The sequence below is a fragment of the Elgaria multicarinata genome, chromosome 2 (assembly GCF_023053635.1).
Source record: "Elgaria multicarinata webbii isolate HBS135686 ecotype San Diego chromosome 2, rElgMul1.1.pri, whole genome shotgun sequence".
In the NCBI taxonomy this organism is placed as follows: Eukaryota; Metazoa; Chordata; class Lepidosauria; order Squamata; family Anguidae; genus Elgaria; species Elgaria multicarinata.
Window position 1 is genome coordinate 105074295 of NC_086172.1, and position 18161 is coordinate 105092455.

An 18161-nucleotide genomic window follows, 5' to 3' on the forward strand; every position below is an offset into this window, starting at 1 on the left:
CCTAGTCAGAGAGAACAGGGGAAATATAACTCTGACTTCAGGCCAGTCTATCTTACTCAGGACTGAAGATAAAACCGCTACTTAACTCCCAATATGAGGCAATTGAAAAAGAGCTGTTCACCATTGTTTATTTAATGAAAAGAGATAAAAAGAAAGGCCTTTCTTTGAGACTCAACAACACGGAACAATTTTCCCTCTGTAGTGCTGCCACTTAGTGTTCGACTTCACTGAATCACAGCTGGAAAACCCATTTTAAAAAATTGCACTCTCTGTGAGAGCCCTATTTTTCTTGTTACAAGGAGGATGTCATCTTTCGGAGGCTCTAAATTGCGGTTGGCATAACAAGCCAAAAGACTCAAACATTTTATTCTGAGCCAAATAACTTGACTGAAGGCAAAAGGGTGTGTGCGTAGCAAGGGAGGACAAGAGTCCCTCTGCTGTGTATTTAAATGTATGTTTGATATTGGTAGTATATTAACTTGCTGGAAATGAGGGCACCGAGAGCATTTGCGGTCAAAAGCCAAAGCAGTTCCCCCAAGTTTGAAACTGGCCAGTGTTTCTCATTTAAGGCTACAATTCTATACCTACATACCTAGGAATAAGCTCTGTTGAACTCAGTGGTGCTTACTTCTGTGTAGACATACATAGGATTGCATTGTAAGAGAGCAACATTCCCACTTCTGCTCATTTGTGATGGCCACATGACAATGCTGACTTGCTTGGCACTCCTGATGCAGAAAACTGTATCCCAAAATGACAGGTTAAAAATGAAAGGAGGGGGAAATCTTACAGTTAAAAACAGATTTTATTGTTGTATGTATCCCATAACTGCGCATACATCGAACTCTGTGTCCAAAAGCAACCTTTCACTTCAGTACCAGTGAACTCAAATTACAGCAGTGAGGAAAACTGTACCTCTAAAAACAGTAGTGGCTAGAATAAGGTCAAGCTATTTTCTTGGAGCAAGAGGTCAACAGGATGCTACTAGAACAGTGAGCAAAGAATATCTTTAGTACTAGCTGTAATGCTTACTCTCGTTTTAAGTGGCTGCCTCTTTAATATCTACAGATGTTGTTTCCAGCCTTTGATTTATGACTGCATTGGAAATGTTGCTTGCTCTGTGTGCTGTTCGGGGTGGCAGAGGTTCCTGTGTGAGCGGATATATCCCTTTTAATAGGTTAATTACTAACCTGCATTGACTTGTTTTCGCATAATTGTTATGATCACTCAGGCCCCTCCCCCACTGCAAAATTGCAGCTTTAATGGAACAACTCTCAATCGTCTCGAAGAGAGGTTTATATGCTGGCACGCTCTCTTACCCGAAATTGAACTGTTTCTTGGAGTGTTTTGTTCTGAATATGAACTAAAACGGAGCTCTGACTTAAGAGAAAGAACAAACTCTCTTTGTATGTCACTGACACAAGGGGCACTGAAATAATATACCCTTTACTTTTCACCCTTGGGGCAAACTACACAGCACAGTACATGCAAATGTGTTCAATGTAGCCCCTGCCAGATTTATTTATCTATTTTCTTGATTACTTATGTTAATGAAAAGCAGCTTTGGGAGGCTGCAATTTTGAGTGGAGGGACAGTATGTAATGTGTAGTTTGCCCTTTATTAATAAGCAGCACATTGGATTCGAATCAAAGGCCATTAAACATGTTTACAGGGGGAAAAGATTCTTAAGCTAGCAGTCGGAAGGAAAAACTAGTTAAGTTTAAGTATTTGTATTTAAGGCAGTTCAGACCAGCTGATGTTTGTTTGGTCTTCATAAACTCAGCTCAGCAGCAAGAATCTTCTCTGCTGTGCAATAGAATTTGTTAAAGTGACCGGCTCTTGGAGCAAATGGGACACAACTGGACAGATCGGTCCTGCACATTCCTCTAGAACAGAGGCAGGGAACCACAGGCCCAGGGGTCAAATCCAGTCCTTCTTGAGCACCAGTCTGGTCCTCAGCGATGCCCCAAATGGCAACAGCCCATTCCTTTGACCCCACCACCTTTTCCCCAACCACCTATCATTTGGTGGTTTCACCCTGCCCCCTTTGCCTTTTCCCCTGCCCACCACTGGAAGGCAGCCCTTGAGAACTTTGCTGAAATAAAATTGGGCCCTCGGGCTGAAAGAGGTTCAACAACCCTGTTCTAGAAATCCGTCTTGGATTATCCTTGCTTTGCTAGCAAAAAGCATGTGAGACGTGGACTTGCAAAGCCTTTGGGGGGTACTGTACTAAGACCTATGGGCAGCCCTGAGCCCCTTTTCCATCCTTTGGTTTTGGGCTTGTATGCAACCTAAAAGCTCTTTAGCAGGACTAGTAGAATACAGTCAACATTAGCTGTTCCTTTGCTGCTGGGATGGAGTGCCATATAGCCAAAGGTTAAAGAGTGCTTAAGTATTATTTCTTTACAAACACTCCATTTTATTATGCCTAAGAAGGCAGTGGGGCTTGGATGCTGAGAAATGACAATTTGCCCAAGACTGGGTAACTATGTTCCCACTGAATTTATGAAAAGAAAGGGAAAGGATCCACCAACACTCCTAAAGTTAAGTGCACTATGCCTGGGAAGTCCAGTGTGTTGTACACATACCAAAAGCCTCAATATGATTTATCTAAGTCAGTACTCAAATAATAAATATTTAATAGACATTTGGCAAACATTTAAAGAACAATGTGCATGAATCACATGTGTGCTTGGATGCAAATATCTCACTGTTGTGGGATCATAATCCTCTAGTCTCTAAGCCACAGAAATGTACATCGCCACATAATTGGCAACCATAGCATACATGCACAAATGGAAGTTTAAAGAGTTACTGTTGATTAACAAGTACAAAAACATGTCATGGACATGAGAGAATATAAACAAGGGGAAACGTATAAATGTTGTATTAAACGATGATTCCGGACTGTATACACCGTTTCCACCTTCGTCAGTAATACACACTTTCAATTTACAAAAGTTAAGAATTCACCATAACATAGACATATAGGCTTGGTATAATGGCTGTCAGTTCTAACCCCCATGGTAGACTGTTTGCTTCCTGAAGAAAAATATTGGACTCTATGTCCAAAAGTATATGGAGTAAATTTCTTACCCACCTCTCCCTCTGGATTGAGGCGGGGTACAACACAAATACAAAACAACATAAAATACATATAATTGATTAAAAACATATACAACTAATACATTATTAAAAGGCAGCACATTATTAAAAGGAATCTTAAAATTCAACTGGGTAGGCCTGCCAGAAGAGATCAGTCTTTATGGCTTTCTTAAATTCTGGAAGACTGTTAAGTTGACAAAGCTCTCCTGGCATCCCACTCCATAGTCTTGAGAGCTGCAGAAGAGAAGGTTGTCTGGGCAATGGTTGTCAGCCTAGTTTTTGCTGACTGAAGTGAATTCTTCCCAGAGGGCCTGAATGTGTGGGGCAGATTGTACAGGAGGTGATTCCCCACGTAACTTGGACCCAAACCATGTAGGGCTTTAAAGGTAATAACCAACACTTTATACTTTGCCTGGAAGCTAATTGACAGCCAGTGTAATGATTTTAAAGCTGGTGCAATATGGTCACCCCTAGATGTACTGGTGATCAACCTGGCTGCCATATTTTGCACTAGTTGAAGTTTCCAGACTAGGCACAAAGGTACAGCACATTGCAGAAGTCGAGTCTGGAAGTTATCAGACTCCACAGTAGCTTCCCTCCTTACCTTTGAATATGGGGGCACCTGGACGAACTCCTCAGCTCAGTTGTGGAGCACATCCTTGGCACCAGAAAATCCCAGCTCAACCTCTGGCAGCCTTGGGTAGGTCTAAGAAAGAAACCTGCCTGAAACTCTGGAAAGCCCCCACCAGTCAGTGTTGAAAATATTGGGCTTGATGGATCGATGGTCTGATTCAATATAAAGCAGCTTCATAGGTTCCAGATCTTTCTATACACAATTCATATCAGAGTAGGATAGTGCTAACTCCCATGTTTGGTGCCAGTAATAAATTTAGAACTAGCACCTGTTCACATCTTTAGACTTGCATCATAAAGATACTGAAGGTTCAATCCTATGCATGTGTAGACAGAGAATACTCCTACAACTCCTAGGATTCCCCAGCTGGTTGGGGAATGCTGGGAGTTGTAGGAGTTTTCTCTGTCTAAACATACATAGGATTGTGTTCTGAAGTTGTTAAGACAAGGCTATATACTGAATAAATGTGCTGGCACAACGATATCACAAACCATGACAAGACTTCGTTTGTCCCCACCTTTTAAAATAACCCAGCAAAACAAGTTTTAATTCCTTTCCACCTTTTCAATGGAATCAACAGTCAAATGTCAAGGATCAGCGTCACTAACTATGTCCTTGTTTACCTTTCTGCTTTCACCAGGAGGGTACTATTTGCAAATTAAATTTCCTGGGTCTTGTTACAGGTGTCACAGAGCCTTGGTTTCATGCTGAAAGCATGCATCAAGTACTGAGGATGCAAAGCCTCTTAAAGGATTTGTTTTCTGTTTAAATAATAATAATAAAATCCAGTTGAAAGGAAACAATTTAGCAGGAAAGCTCATGAGGATGTTAAAGAATGAATGTTCCTGCTGTGTTTATGGTTGGTTCGTAGATGCCTTAATTCTAGCCACCACACCTTATTCACTCTAATATTTTACATTCCCCAGAGCTTCTGCCCAGTAGAAAGTACACAGTTTGCATTCTAATTTTGTCACAAATGCAGTTCATTAATTGGCTTATCATTCTGATATTTGCTCTGTACATTCTACACCCAGATTTTGATAATACTGATGCTGGTTCCAAGTTTCTTCTTTGTGTGAAAGTTCAAAACAGAGCACAGTTAGTAAACTAATAAAAATCTAAGGTTCACTGAGGTCATCCCATGAAGAAGATACTTCACATATAACATGATTATGGAATTTTCTACCACAAGATGTAGTGATGGCCACCAGTTTGGATGGCTTTAAAAGGTGATGAGATGAATCATGGAGGATAAGCTATCCTTTACTACTTGTCACAATAGCTACAGTATATATTATGTCCAGTATACTATACCTATGTACACCAGTTACTGGGGAACATGGGTGGGAGGGTGCTGTTGCACTCCTGTCCTGCTTGTGTGTTCCACATGGGCAGCTGGTGGGCTACTGTGTGAAAGATTGCTGGACAAGAGGGACCCTTGGTCTGATCCAACATGGCTTTTCTTATGTTCTTATGCCCTGGCAACCCAACATAGGTTTTGCACTGGCCCATCTAGTTTATCTCCAAGATTAAGGGATTGTCCCCTTGAGGGTGAACTGTACTTCTCTCCAATCAAAAGCTTCACTTTTCTATCATCAGATTTCTATTTTGTCTGATCTTCATGAATGTGATCCTCACATTTACATTTAGTAAGTAACTGTGTGTAACATTTTGCAAACCCATAGCACCCCTGTGGGAAGGGATGTGGAGGGATGAGGGTGAAGTGAGAAGTCTGCCTTCACAATAGAAATAAAGTGTTTCAAAATTCACCTCAGTATCAGACTTTGAATTTTCTTTAGCAGAGTGAAAAGTTTTGTATTTGTTATTATATGGAATAATAGTATAAATATCCTTTAAAAACCACTTTAAAGCCTCCTAATCAGCTCTGTGCAATGTTCTAAAACCATACCTACAGCCCAGTCCCATTCCATTTCCCATTATAACTTGGCCTGTAACTAAACTTAAGCATGTGCAATTGAAATACCCACATATTGCTTTCCTTTTTATCCTGCCTCAACTTAGCACCTCCTTTTCTCGTTTCCCCTGTGTTGAACTTTAGATTGTGATCTCCTTGTACAACTTTCTAAAATGCCATACATACTGATGGTGTATTCTTATTCTTCCAGTCTTAGTTAAGTATGTTTTCCCCTGTTAGGCCAATCTTCAGTTTTCATCATGAATAAATAAGTGTTTAAGATGTAACATCATCACCATCTACTTATTTGTTACCCACCTCTCCCTCTGGATCGAGGTGGGGTACAACACAAATAAAAACACCAAAAATACATATAACTAATTAAAACATTTTAAACCAGTGCATCATTAAAAGCAGCACACCATTAAAAAAGGCATCTTAAAATTCAACTGGGTAGGCCTGCCGGAAGAGATCAGTCTTTATGGCTTTCTTAAATTCTGGAAGACTGTTGACGAATCTCTCCTGGCAAGCCATTCCACAAAGTGGGAGCTGCAGAAGAAAAGGTCCTCTGGGTAATAGTTGTCAGCCTTGTTTTTGTTGGTTGGAGTAAATTCTTCCTAGAGGACTTGAGTGTGTGGGGTGGATTGTACGGGAGAAGGTGATACCGCAGGTAGCCTGGACCCAAACCATGTAGGGCTTTAAAGGTGATAACCAACACTTTATACTTTGCCCGGAAACTAATTGGCAGCCAGTGAAGAGATTTTAAAACTGGTGTAATGTGGTCACCCCTAGGTGTACCAGTGACCAATCTGGCTGCCATATTTTGAACTAGTTGAAGTTTCCAGACTAGGCACAAAGGTAGCCCTATGTAGAGCGCATTACAAAAGTTGAGCCTCGAAGTACAGTGATGTCATAACTGTGACGTAACGCCAGTACAATAATTTGGATCAATATCCTATAGATTGGTTATGGAGTGGGATTTTTTGGGCATTTCCTCCCCCCAAAATATTGTATCATAAAGTCATACAATATATATTATGAAACACGACTAACCTGTATGACTAGTTTAAGCATACCATAACTGACCTCTGTGGTGTTTTAAAGAGCAGTACTCCTGGCTAAAATAGTTAAAACTGGGAATTTAAATTCATGAACAGAACAAAGGTTATCAATATTGCCTAGGCTTGCTGAGAGGGCTTTTTTTTAGTCTGGAGTAGGACAGAAGGCAATAAAAGGATGATGAGTGGGAGAGATTGGGGAATGCAAAAAGGGTGAACCAAAGAAGCTCCTGCACTATCAGCTTTGGTTACCCAGGGAGTGTGTATATGCAACACAAAATGCATTTTACTGTACCCAGGAGCAGGATAAATGATAATTTTGAAATAGATCATTGTAACAACAACAACAACAACAGGAACTATACAGTCAGCTTGCCTTTCCAAGGCAGGATCCCCACTACTGCTTTATAATGGTTTTGACAACTGTTTGGGCCCAGGACACATTCCATAGGCCAGATCTACACCAAGCAGGATAAAACACTTTGAAAACATTTTGGAAACTGTATATTGTTGTGTGTCCTGGACCCCAACCGTTGTCAAAACTGTTATAAACCATTTTAAAGCAGTAGTGTAGATCCTGCTATATGCTGTTTTCAAACAAGTGTTACATCCTGCTTGGTGTAGATCTGGCCCAAGAATCCTCTTTCCCCTCCCCATCTACTCCACTCCTACATCCAGCTCCTCTCGTATCCAGGGCTATAAAAGAAACTGAGTGGGAAGATCACTTCTGCACACGTGTGATCCCATGAGAGGAGCTAAGGGGATAAATAGCCACACCTCTTGAACTGACATAATCAACATCAGCATGGGAAATGTGGCCACACAAAGAGCTTGCATTTACTGCCAAATCCCAGCTGGATCTTGGATTCTTGCCACAGATGTATACTCCCATTGACATGGCAGCTTATCTAATAACTTTAATTCCCCTCCGAGCTATGTGCCCATACATCTATTGAGATACGGTTACTGCTACCTGCCCCCCATGCTCACTCCAAGTGGATGACTGTTAGCATCAGGAGAAGACAAGCCCTTTGAGGACTTTCCAAATTTACAGACACTTCACTACGACTGGCTTTCAGTGATGCACTCTGTCAGAGCCCAAGACATTTTTACCTTTCCATTTTCCAGTTTTGCATCTCTTTCCTTCTCTTTCCCCATGAAGACTGCCACCCTCCTTCCCTCGACCACGCCAATGCCATAGTAATAGCAATGCCATTTGCTTCCAGCTATGCATGCCCTACTGGTCAGTTGGTCGGTGTGTCTGTCTGTCTCATCACAACCCCTCCTTTCCTTCACCCCATCCAGCTGAATCTTTCTGCATCTGCCAATTTCCCACCTCTGGGCTTCTTTAGTTCATTTTTGGGACTTCAACATAGATAAGTACATTTCCACCAGTCATTTATATTTTTACTATCATGAAAGGGAGGGTTTAACCCCACCTAACAGAAGGGCTTCTACAAAGACTTCAGGTTTTCTTATCGTCTGTTATCATTTATCATATACTTTTCAAAATGCTCCCCTTTCACCAACATCCTCACATTCTTCTACACACTTTTGTGAAGATATAGCTCTATTCCATCTCAGAGAAGTTTGCCATTCCAATGGACCTTGCAATGAACCTAGGGGGGAAAACCCAGCTTATGAGGTTGCTGAACAGCCTCTTGTCTTGCTGTCCAAAATGAAGGACTACTTCCCCAAGTCTGCTGCTGATCTTCCTGTGCCACAGATTCAACGCTTTTTCATCCTCTGCCTCTTGCATATTTGGCAGACACTTCTGTGTCCATTTCCCCATAATTTCTGAGGTACTGTCCCTGACTTCATTTTCCTTCAAGCTACCCACTCAACAGTATGCCATGTTCTTTCCAAATACATTCTTTGTGAAACCTATTAGTTTCCCAGTTCCGCACACACACTCCTTTCTTCCCTTGTATGCATGATTTCAGCATGATTCTGTGTACAGTTTTACTTATTTCGTAAGAGGCTTTGGTTATTACAAAACTGTCAAATTATTATTTAACCACTCTGTAAATATCTTTTCCCCAGTAATCATCCATTTTATTTTTCCTCTCCCTTTTCAACTTAATGTCTCCTGCTTTTATTTTTGCCAACTCCAATGGTTCATCATAGTGTTGGTTTTGTTTATCCTATTCTTTATCTTTACTTTGCCACATAAACTTTATAACTTCCTATGAGAGTGATGAATCCTTAGTCTCAGTTGATTTACATCCTTAAGGCTGTAATCCTGTGGCCACTAGAAGGGTATCATAGGATACAGACCATAGGATACAGCAGATCTCTTAGAGATCTAAGAGATCTACAGCAAGTCCACGGGTAGAAATGGAGGTCCATCTTCACAAGCCCCCCGATTCCAGGTGTGAAGACTTCTGCTGCCCTTGCTACAGTAACAGCAAATGATGGAGCAGACCAGGGAAGGCTTTGGATCGGCTGAGTTTTAGATTTAGGTGGGGTTCTAATCCCACCCCATAAGACTGCCCTGCCTGGAAACAATATCAGCTGGTAACCTCTTCTCCACATAAGCATCAAATAAGCTGGTGCAAACCCGGTGCAACTTTGACTTGTGTTGTTTTAAAGAAATGTTACTTCAGATAGATCTTCACACCACTGCTTTTTTTCCACCATGGTTAGTCCCCTCAGCAAGTTTCCTATCACTTTATTTCTTTTCTTTTGCATCTAGTAACTAGTAGTATACTTTTTCTTGATTCCAAGTTTAAAAGCAGGGAGATAAAAAGCATGGAATTAAAAGAAAAAGATGAAAAGTGTGGAATAAAAAGATCTTAGCAGTGTGCATGAAGCTTAAAAGAGATTGAACCAGCCACGCCTCTCTAGGGAGGGAGGGCCATAATCTAGGTGCAGCGATAGAAAAGGCCCTGCCTTATGTCCCAATGAACCATGTTTCTCAAAATGGGATAATGCATAGTAGGGCTTCAAATGTTGAAGGAGGCCAGATCATATGGGAGGAGGTGGTCCTTCAGATATCCTGGTCCTAAATGGTTGAAGGTGTAATCCTATGCATGTTTAGACAGGAAAAGGTCCTACAACTCCCAGCATTCCTCAACCAGCCATGCTGCCTGGGGAATGCTGGGAGTTGTAGGACTCTTTTTCCTGTCTAAGAATGCACTTTTAAGGCTTTGTAGTTAAGAACTACCTCTTCAAATTGCACCCTGAAATTAACTGGGAGCCAGTGCAGTTGGAACAAAACTAGAGCAATCTGATCAGTAAAGAAGGCTCCAGAAACCAATCTGGCTGCTGCATTTTGTACTGGCTGAAGTTTCCAAGCCATTATGAAACACTTTGTATGAATAAGAGACTTATTAAAAACACATTAAAAGCGAATTTAGATTAGTTAAATGGTTTTTATAATATAATTTGAAGAGATGATGCATATCCAAGTTCTACAATTATGGAAATGGAATCACAGACAGCCCTATATAAGTATGTACTTGTTTTATCCTGCCCATTTTATCCCATGCTGTTGCGAACGTTCATACTTAATATATTCTGAATTAAAACAACAACTTTCTTTATTCCTACAAGGGGATGCCAGCCCAAACAAAACAAAAGGATTCATAGCACTTACTTATGAAGCTGTTACAAATTGTATCATGCTCACCTTTAACGAAAAGCCCTGTGATATAGCTTACCGACCTTCCCTTTTCCGACCTCTAGAACAGAGGCTCCAGATGAAGGGCTCTTAGTGCTACCAGTCCAAAAGCATTGCAGCTATTCCATCTTTTTTTTTTTTAATAGTTCCCACCCCCACCCCGATAAGAATGAAGAAAGCACTGGAAAGACTCAGGAGGGTTTCAAGTGGAAGACGACATATGGAACCCCTGAATAATTCCACAAGTGGAGCACTGCAATTGTACAATAGAAGCCTCATCTGAAAGCACCCTAGGAAATCAAGCCCCACAATGAGTCCATGGCAGAAGTGGGAATTCAAGACACATCACCCTGTGCCCAATCTAACTCTCTGGCCATGTAGCCAAGCTCAAATTAATGAGCCCAGAACATGAAAGTACGACTCTGGGACCATCTGTTCTATTCATTTAGCTTTGTTCAGTACTGGTTTAACTTTAAAAATAATAATCACCAGGGCTATCTGTAAGAGAAAGTATTTACCCACTCCCTACTTTGTGAGAAGCTCTAGGGGCAGCGCTACCAGGGTTTGGCTTCCTTTGCGGGAGAGATCACGGAAGACGTATGGTGTTTTTGTAATATTTGGTTTGTTTACAAATGTGCAAGTAGAGCCTAAGTGGGAGACGAGCCAGACTTGTCAGGCTGCAAATCTGCTACCTCCCATCAGATCTCCAAAGACAAGCAGCCCAGCCTTCAGCTGCCTCTCTCTCCTTCTGTCCTTCTCTGCTTCCCAAACTGCAGTTTCTACATACCCCACCCCTCAAAGCTCTGATGGTTAACACTTGTTGAGAGAGCTCTGGATATCTCGCAGCCATTAGGTCCCATTGACTCATCTTGGGCTATTAGTCAGTCATCTGCGTAACAAGGGAAGGCACCCCAGTCTCTGGATTAAAATCTTGCCTATGAAGATCTTGTCTGGGTTGTTATGAGTCAATCACTTTGAATGAGAAGGAGCAAGTATAGAACTGTTGAACCTTTCCACAAAGTGGAATGTGCAAGTAACCAGGCCTTTGGGCCAAATCCTGGCGGGATCCATGTCCTAAATCATTACTATCACCAATCAGTCTGATGTTTCTGGGAACTGCAGGTACTAGACAATCCCCATCAATTAATGATTAAGAAGTTCAAGGCATTTCCTGGGAATATCCACACCTGTTCTTAGAATTATTCTATTGTTCACTTGGCCGGGATTTACCTGGATTTGAGCCCAGGACCCATTTCCACCATTAGTTGACCCAGATTTCTTTTTGTCTTTTAAAAGTGGGGGAGGCAAAAATAGATCTCTAGGTCTTGTAGAACTAGAGATTTGAAGCAAAATGTGCATGCAGTATTTGCCCACTGTTCTCAGAGAAACAAAAAGGGTGGTTGACTGAAAGCATAGCAATGGTAGATATTTAGGAAAACACAGATCTATTTTTAAAATCAGAGTTACCTATCCATAGTCTGGAGAAGGGCCTTCTTGGTTCATTTTGAATCCATTGGGCAGGGGGTGGGAGGCGTTATCTCTGCTGAAAAAGTGATTCTTCTACATAGAAAACAATTGACAAACCCAGAATTTTTATGTGGATGTGATTAGACATAGCTTATCAAACCCCGAAATAAAGCTTAGCCCTTTCTAACTCTTTCTAATGTCCTCTTTCTAACTCAGATCTTATTTCATGCAACACCCCAAAGTTTGTAAACATTGAAAAAATACCTTGCCAATGCAAATAAAGTCCACCATTATTATGTCCATACTGGGGAGGGGGGAAGGTGCTGTGGCTAACAGAGAGAGTTATGTGTCCCCCCCTGCAAAGTAGACCAGTTTATTTATACCTATATTGCTGGGAACAGTAGCTGAAAATACTGTTTGATAATCCTGCAGTGTAATCAGTGTTGTTACCCAATTTCCTGGTGAACTCCTTTGTGTTGTTAAAGGGGGGATGCATTCAGACTGAGGGCTGTGAAGTTGATTGTAGCAGTAGTGCTGGGAGGAGGGGGATTAATTTCTTTCCCACCCATCAGGAGCTCTTATGGCTAGGTGGATTGATTGAAAACACAGCCTGAACTTTGCATGCACACACCACGCTTCTGTAAACTTGCATAGTTTGAGCCTCAAATGCAGCAGTAGAAATGATTACTGCCACTACTCTTATCTCAGCTGGTCACTTTCTGCCACAGCCTTTCTACACAAGGCATTTATTGTGTGCTTGTGATTCCTCACTCACGGTAGTTTGTAGGTGCAGGGCCTTTCCCATGTTTTGCAGCCATTACAGCATGTTTGTGGTGGTGGTTTTTTTGTTTGTGTTTCTAATGAAGAAAGACTGGGATTTCTGTGAATGGCAGCATGAAATCCTGGTGCATTTGTACAATTCTCTATATCACAACAACACCTAGTGCTTATGTAATGGAACACATAGAAAGGCAGAGAAAGTCACGTACTCCATTAAAAAAGAAAGAAAAGAAAAAGGTGTAAAGGGGCCAGTGTGGTGTAGTGGCTAGAGTGTCAACTGGGAGTCAGGAGATCCGGGTTCTAGTCCCCACTTCGCCATAGAAACCCACTGGGTGACTTTGGGCCAGTCACAGACTCTCAGCCCAACCTATCTCACAAGGTTGTTGTTGTGAGGATAAAGTGGAGAGGTGGAGGAGGATTATGTACGCCGCCTTGGGTTCCTTGCAGGAAAAAAGGCGGGATATAAATGCAATAATATATCAATCTTATTCCCACAAAGAATCTGGAAGCAAAAGGCTCAGTAAAGTCATGGGTTAAAAGCCTCATCTAGAAAAGCCCCCACTGTCTAGTTTGGTTTTCTAGCCAAAAATATCCCCCACGAAACATCTCAAGTCACAAGAGAGGTTAGTTTAGTTTAACTGTACCACTTAGGGACAGTCCTATGCATGGTTTTGCTTTTTGTTTTTTAATACTATTTTTATTGAGCATGTTTCAAAAAGAAAAAGAAGTCCTGCAACTCCCAGCATTTCTCAGCCAGCATGGCTTTAGACTCCCTCCAAGCCAAAAACCAGCACCCACTTGCATGCAGCACCCTCATGCTCCATTGACCTTCAGATAGCTCCAGCAGAGTGTCATCTGACCATACCAAGTCGACCTTCAAACTGCGCAGGGTGTCATCCATGGCTTTTCTGATCTTTGTGTTGATCACCTGCTTCATTTCTGCCACAGAAAATTAGGGATGCACCAGGTTAAATTTCAGAAAGCCTGTGCCTGAACTTTGTTTTACACAGATCTCCATCCTGCCTTCAAGGGGTAAAAGTGCATCCTGCTAATCAGTGGTTGACCTTGGTTTTCACCCTTGTCTAATGTCCTAAAGTGGCCCTCGCCACAGTGTCAGTTTCACAGGAAGAGTCCTATAAATATGCAGCCTAATCTTGGGGTAGGGGAGTTGTGTTGGAGTTAGAAGACCCGAAACGTCCATTTTGGAACCCACGCTGCATGGTCTGCAACTGGAGGGCAGGGAGAGACCCCTCTTGTGAGTTTCCAAATTAGTCCAGCCTTTCAGCTGCCTAAGGTAAGCCAGCCTCATACTTTCCAGGTCTCTGCTACTATCTCCAAATTCTATCCACCTCCTGATCTGAATCACCTGCCCACTCTTTCCACCTCCATCTTAATCCCAGTCTCACTTTCCCTCCATGCTGTTCCTAACCCCAATCTTAAAAGCATAGTGTACAAGGATAATAGTTTGTTCTGAAAGGGCTAAGGGAAAGTTTGCATAACATTAATTTAAGTGGATCAGAGTCAGAAATAAAAACCTTTCCAGAGGGGTTAGTCTGTCCCAACATAAAGTGTTTTATGTCACTTTAGGGACTAACAAATTTATTCTGGCAGAAGCTTTTGTGGGCACTGTCCGCTGAAATTTATGCCAGAATAAATTTGTTAGTTTTTAAGATGCTATAAGATTCTTTGTATTCTTAGGAATAGAAACTGTCACCTAAACATGTTAAGACTGACAAAAAAAAAGAAAAAAGAAAAGACTAACTACATACAGAGAAGGTTACAGTGGCCTAATTTGCAGGACATGCCAGGCTCATTGGGGCTTGTTAAACCCATGATGAGCCGCGGTGCATATCAGGTGAGATTTTAAACATGCAACCCCTGGTTTGGGTGTGGGTGGGTCATGTCATGTGAACCCAGCTATTTGAGGGTTAAACAACCCTCACATAACCCTATTACAAACCAAGAGTTATGTGAGGGTTGTTTTACCCTCTAATAACCCACTGTAGCTGGGTTTGCATAAAATGGCAACTGCCCGATTGCCCTAGTTGGAGGTTGCATAGTCAAAATGTCTCCTCCATGGCTCATCATGGGTCAAACAATCCCCAGAAAGGAGTTTACATGCATAAAAAAGGGATGAACAGATTACAAATGATCCTGCATCCTTTGCAAGTGAAGAAGGGTTAATTAATTAGAGGAACAGGGCAATGCTATACATGTTTACTCAGAAGTAAGGCCCATTGTTTTCAAGGGAACATGCTACCAGGAAAGTGTGTATGGGATTTCAGTCTAAGATGTCTTGCAATATATAATTGTGTGCCATTTTATTTAGTGTTTCAGGGTTCAGATGCATGTTACATGCAAAAATAACCACCTCTTTGTGCAGTAGTTTCTCCCTGTACAGATAGTTATTTCCTGTCGTTTGATAATGATTTCACTCTGTGTGATGAAAGGGGGGGAGAAGGAGAGAGTGCAAAGCTGTGTCTTAAATCAATATTGTTTGTGGGGGGAGCTGCTGTTTCCAAAGAATATGTTTCCACTTAGCATTGCAAATGAACTTGAGCAAGCATTGCAGCCCCCACCCCTCCCCACTCCTCTAGTCTTTACATTTTGTTATAAATCAGAACCTTGCATGGAAAGGGAAGAGTTAAAAAAAATAAGCCATATGGCAATAGCAGGAGGTCTGGCCACCCCACCTTAGGCTCGTGACAACATGCCCTACATTTAACCTACAGTCAGGAACTAATTAACAACACAGATGGGAGGGAGCTAGCATATGTATTAGGAAGGAGGAAAATTTAATACCCCTAAGGTTTTAATCAACAGCCTTGCCTTTTTCTGGGTTAGAAGCCCAAGTATTCCCGTAGAAAACTCTGTGAAATTTATAGATGAGCCCTATGGGGAAGCAGTGTCTCGGAATGGTTAGAGAGTGGGAGGGGCTCTCTTCCAGGAGTAGCACAGTTGTGTTGTGTAGCTATAGGTAAGTCAGAAAGAGTTGCCTACCTATTTTAAGTTCCTAACCGGGGAGCGGGGGGTGGGCAGATGGAGAAACACAAATAAGATAGCTGCTACTTTAGATCAGCAGCACCACTGTGGGGTTGGAAACCTGGAAAAAGATAATGGGGTGAGAGGAATGCTTTCATAAAGGTGAAAAAATTAAGATGTCACTCCTATTTGGGTGCAGTGAAACCGAATTCCCTCGTTTGAGAATTAGGAGGTAGCATGAATGAAATGCCCTAAATTATATTTCAGTAGGTGGAACCTTCCTCCCACTTTTCCCGGTTTTTTCTGGTAGATGGCTTCTTGGTTCCTTCCTTGTGTGGATAACCTTTGGTGCTTAATCAGGGAGACCTGGTGCTTTCCTGGCTTAGTTTTTGTTTATTCCTCTTTTTCAGCTTTCATAAAGGTGCCCTTCTGCTTCAATGTGTTTTCTGAATCTGGCACTATCACTGCTTTGATAGCAGCGATAGTAACGTGTAAGGCCTTCCTTCCTTTGAAGTCTTCGCTGAAATTATCTTTTTTTTAAAGTGCATTTCCCCACGGTCCCTTCCTTCCCTGCCAATGTGCAAAGAGCTTTCATCCTGCACATTTTTTAAAGCACTTCTAAGTAAGCTGAGTAATATTACTGAGTAACACGAAGCTGAGGGATATTAGTTTGAGGAAGGCGATGTTTATGCCTTTTTTTCATGCCAAGGTACTGGTACGTTTTTGTTAAAAAGGTGTGGGGTGCCTAGATCTTCCAGATGCATGCATCCAGTCTCTCATCCATTTAAGAGTTGCACCAAAGGGAGACTTTCATTCAAAGCAGCTTCTAGCATCATATGGCTACAATGAGGGCCTACCAAAAATCCCATATTCTGTGGTGCTGCTACAGCTTGTCCAGCACTGTCCTTGGTTGCCATAATGGTAACAGACATCTTACAAAGGGCTCTGGCAGTTTAAAAGAAAGAGGAAGTCTTGAAATGAAAGGGTGTCTTTTTCCCATTCCTCTTTGCTCTTGCCAATCCAGGTTGTCTACTCAGGCAGTGAATTTTCCACCCAAGTGCACAATATTTTGGGGTGAAAAATAAAGAATGTTCAAGGAAAACTGACTCAACTAAAGATTTTAATCAGGGGCATTGAACTTCTTTCAGCCTGAGGGCCAAATCCTACTTCAAATAAGATCTTGGTGGACTCATTCCAGTGGTGGGTGGAGCCAAACAAAGGGGGTGGAGCAAAAATACCAGCATGTTAAAGCTCTTGCTGCCGTTAACTAAGCCTTAAGAGAGGCATTTCAACCCCTCAGAATGGGGGGGGGACTGCACAAAACCAAGGAAACCATGAAATGATTGATGGTTGGGGAAAGGGGGTGGGGAGGGGGAGGGGGAGGGGGAACCAGATTGGGACCTCAGGCCTGAGGTTCAGTATCCCAGGTCTAAATCCAGTGCTGATCACGTAGACCTGGAAAACAGAGTGTGTCTATGGTGTGCTTTAAACATTACGCTAGCCACATGGAAGCTGCTTTTTGGTGAGTGGCTCCGATGCGTAACGGGTACACGACCCATCCCAGAGGTAGCATTGCCTAGGGGCATTCATACAATCGATCTTCCTTTGCACGAAGAATATTAAACAAAGAAGGACATTGTACATTGATGGTGCTATATAAATAAATAATAAAATAAAAAATAATAATAAGGAAATTAGGGGAGACACGTAGTTCAGTGACAGACCATATGCTTTGCATGCAGAGGGTCCCAGGATCAATCCTGGTGTCTCCAGGTAAGGCTCAAAAAACTCCTGCCTGAAACCCTGGAGAGCCAATGCCAGTCAGGCCAGATCTGGACCAACAGGATAAAACACTTGGAAAGCGGCTTGAAAATAGTATATGGAATGTGTCACGGCCCCAACAGTTGTCACTACTATTATACAGTAGTAGTATAGATCCTGCCTCAGTGTTGACAATACTGGAATTAGATGGATCAATGGTCAGACTCTGTATAAGGCAGCTTCCTATGTTCCTATGAACACTGATGTTATTTTTCTTCATCTCCTGGGTAGACTGCACAGTCCAGGAACCTATGGATGGGCTTGAGAGCATTGTGTGGCTAGATGAATAGACCCAACAGACACTATGTCCCCGTTCAGACATTCTCTAAGGCTATTGGTTGTTATGTACATCTCTAATACTGAACATAATTACATTGTAGCAATGTTCCATATACAAAGATAGAATTGCACTTGTGTCTGGCCCCTAGCCAAACTAACCAACTTTTTTTTTCTTTTTCATGTTGCTATGTGTGTACTGAAGATGCTATTATTATTATTTTTTTAAGTATTTTCTCATCAATTATGATAAGTTACCTCCCTGTAACTGATCCTAAAATCTGTCCATTGCAAAGCCATGAGGCAAATGTTTTCCCATTTTATATCAGCTGAATTTCTGCCACACACTACCTTTCTGGGATTTACCACAGCATCAAGACATTACTTTTGATGGAAGGAATGTCAGAAGGCACCAAAACGTGGTCCTAAATCTAACAACAACCCTGAAATAAACCAGGTTTTTCCTTTTGCTGAGTGGTTTAAAATGGAAAGTTGGAAATA

At 41.8% G+C, this 18161-nt stretch overlaps 1 protein-coding gene across 3 annotated transcripts in view; it reads left to right on the forward strand.

Annotated features, from left to right (window-relative positions):
• Nucleotides 1-18161, forward strand: part of BDNF (brain derived neurotrophic factor) — a 50002-nt gene that overhangs the window by 13517 nt on the left and 18324 nt on the right. Inside the window, exon 1 of one of the 3 annotated variants that reach the window (XM_063117341.1) lies at nucleotides 13657-13875. The exons of the other annotated variants lie outside the window; for them this stretch is intronic. The gene's annotated coding sequence lies outside the window, so the exon portion shown is untranslated. Of the gene's footprint in view, nucleotides 1-13656; nucleotides 13876-18161 lie in introns of those variants that run through there. 3 annotated transcript variants of the gene reach the window in all.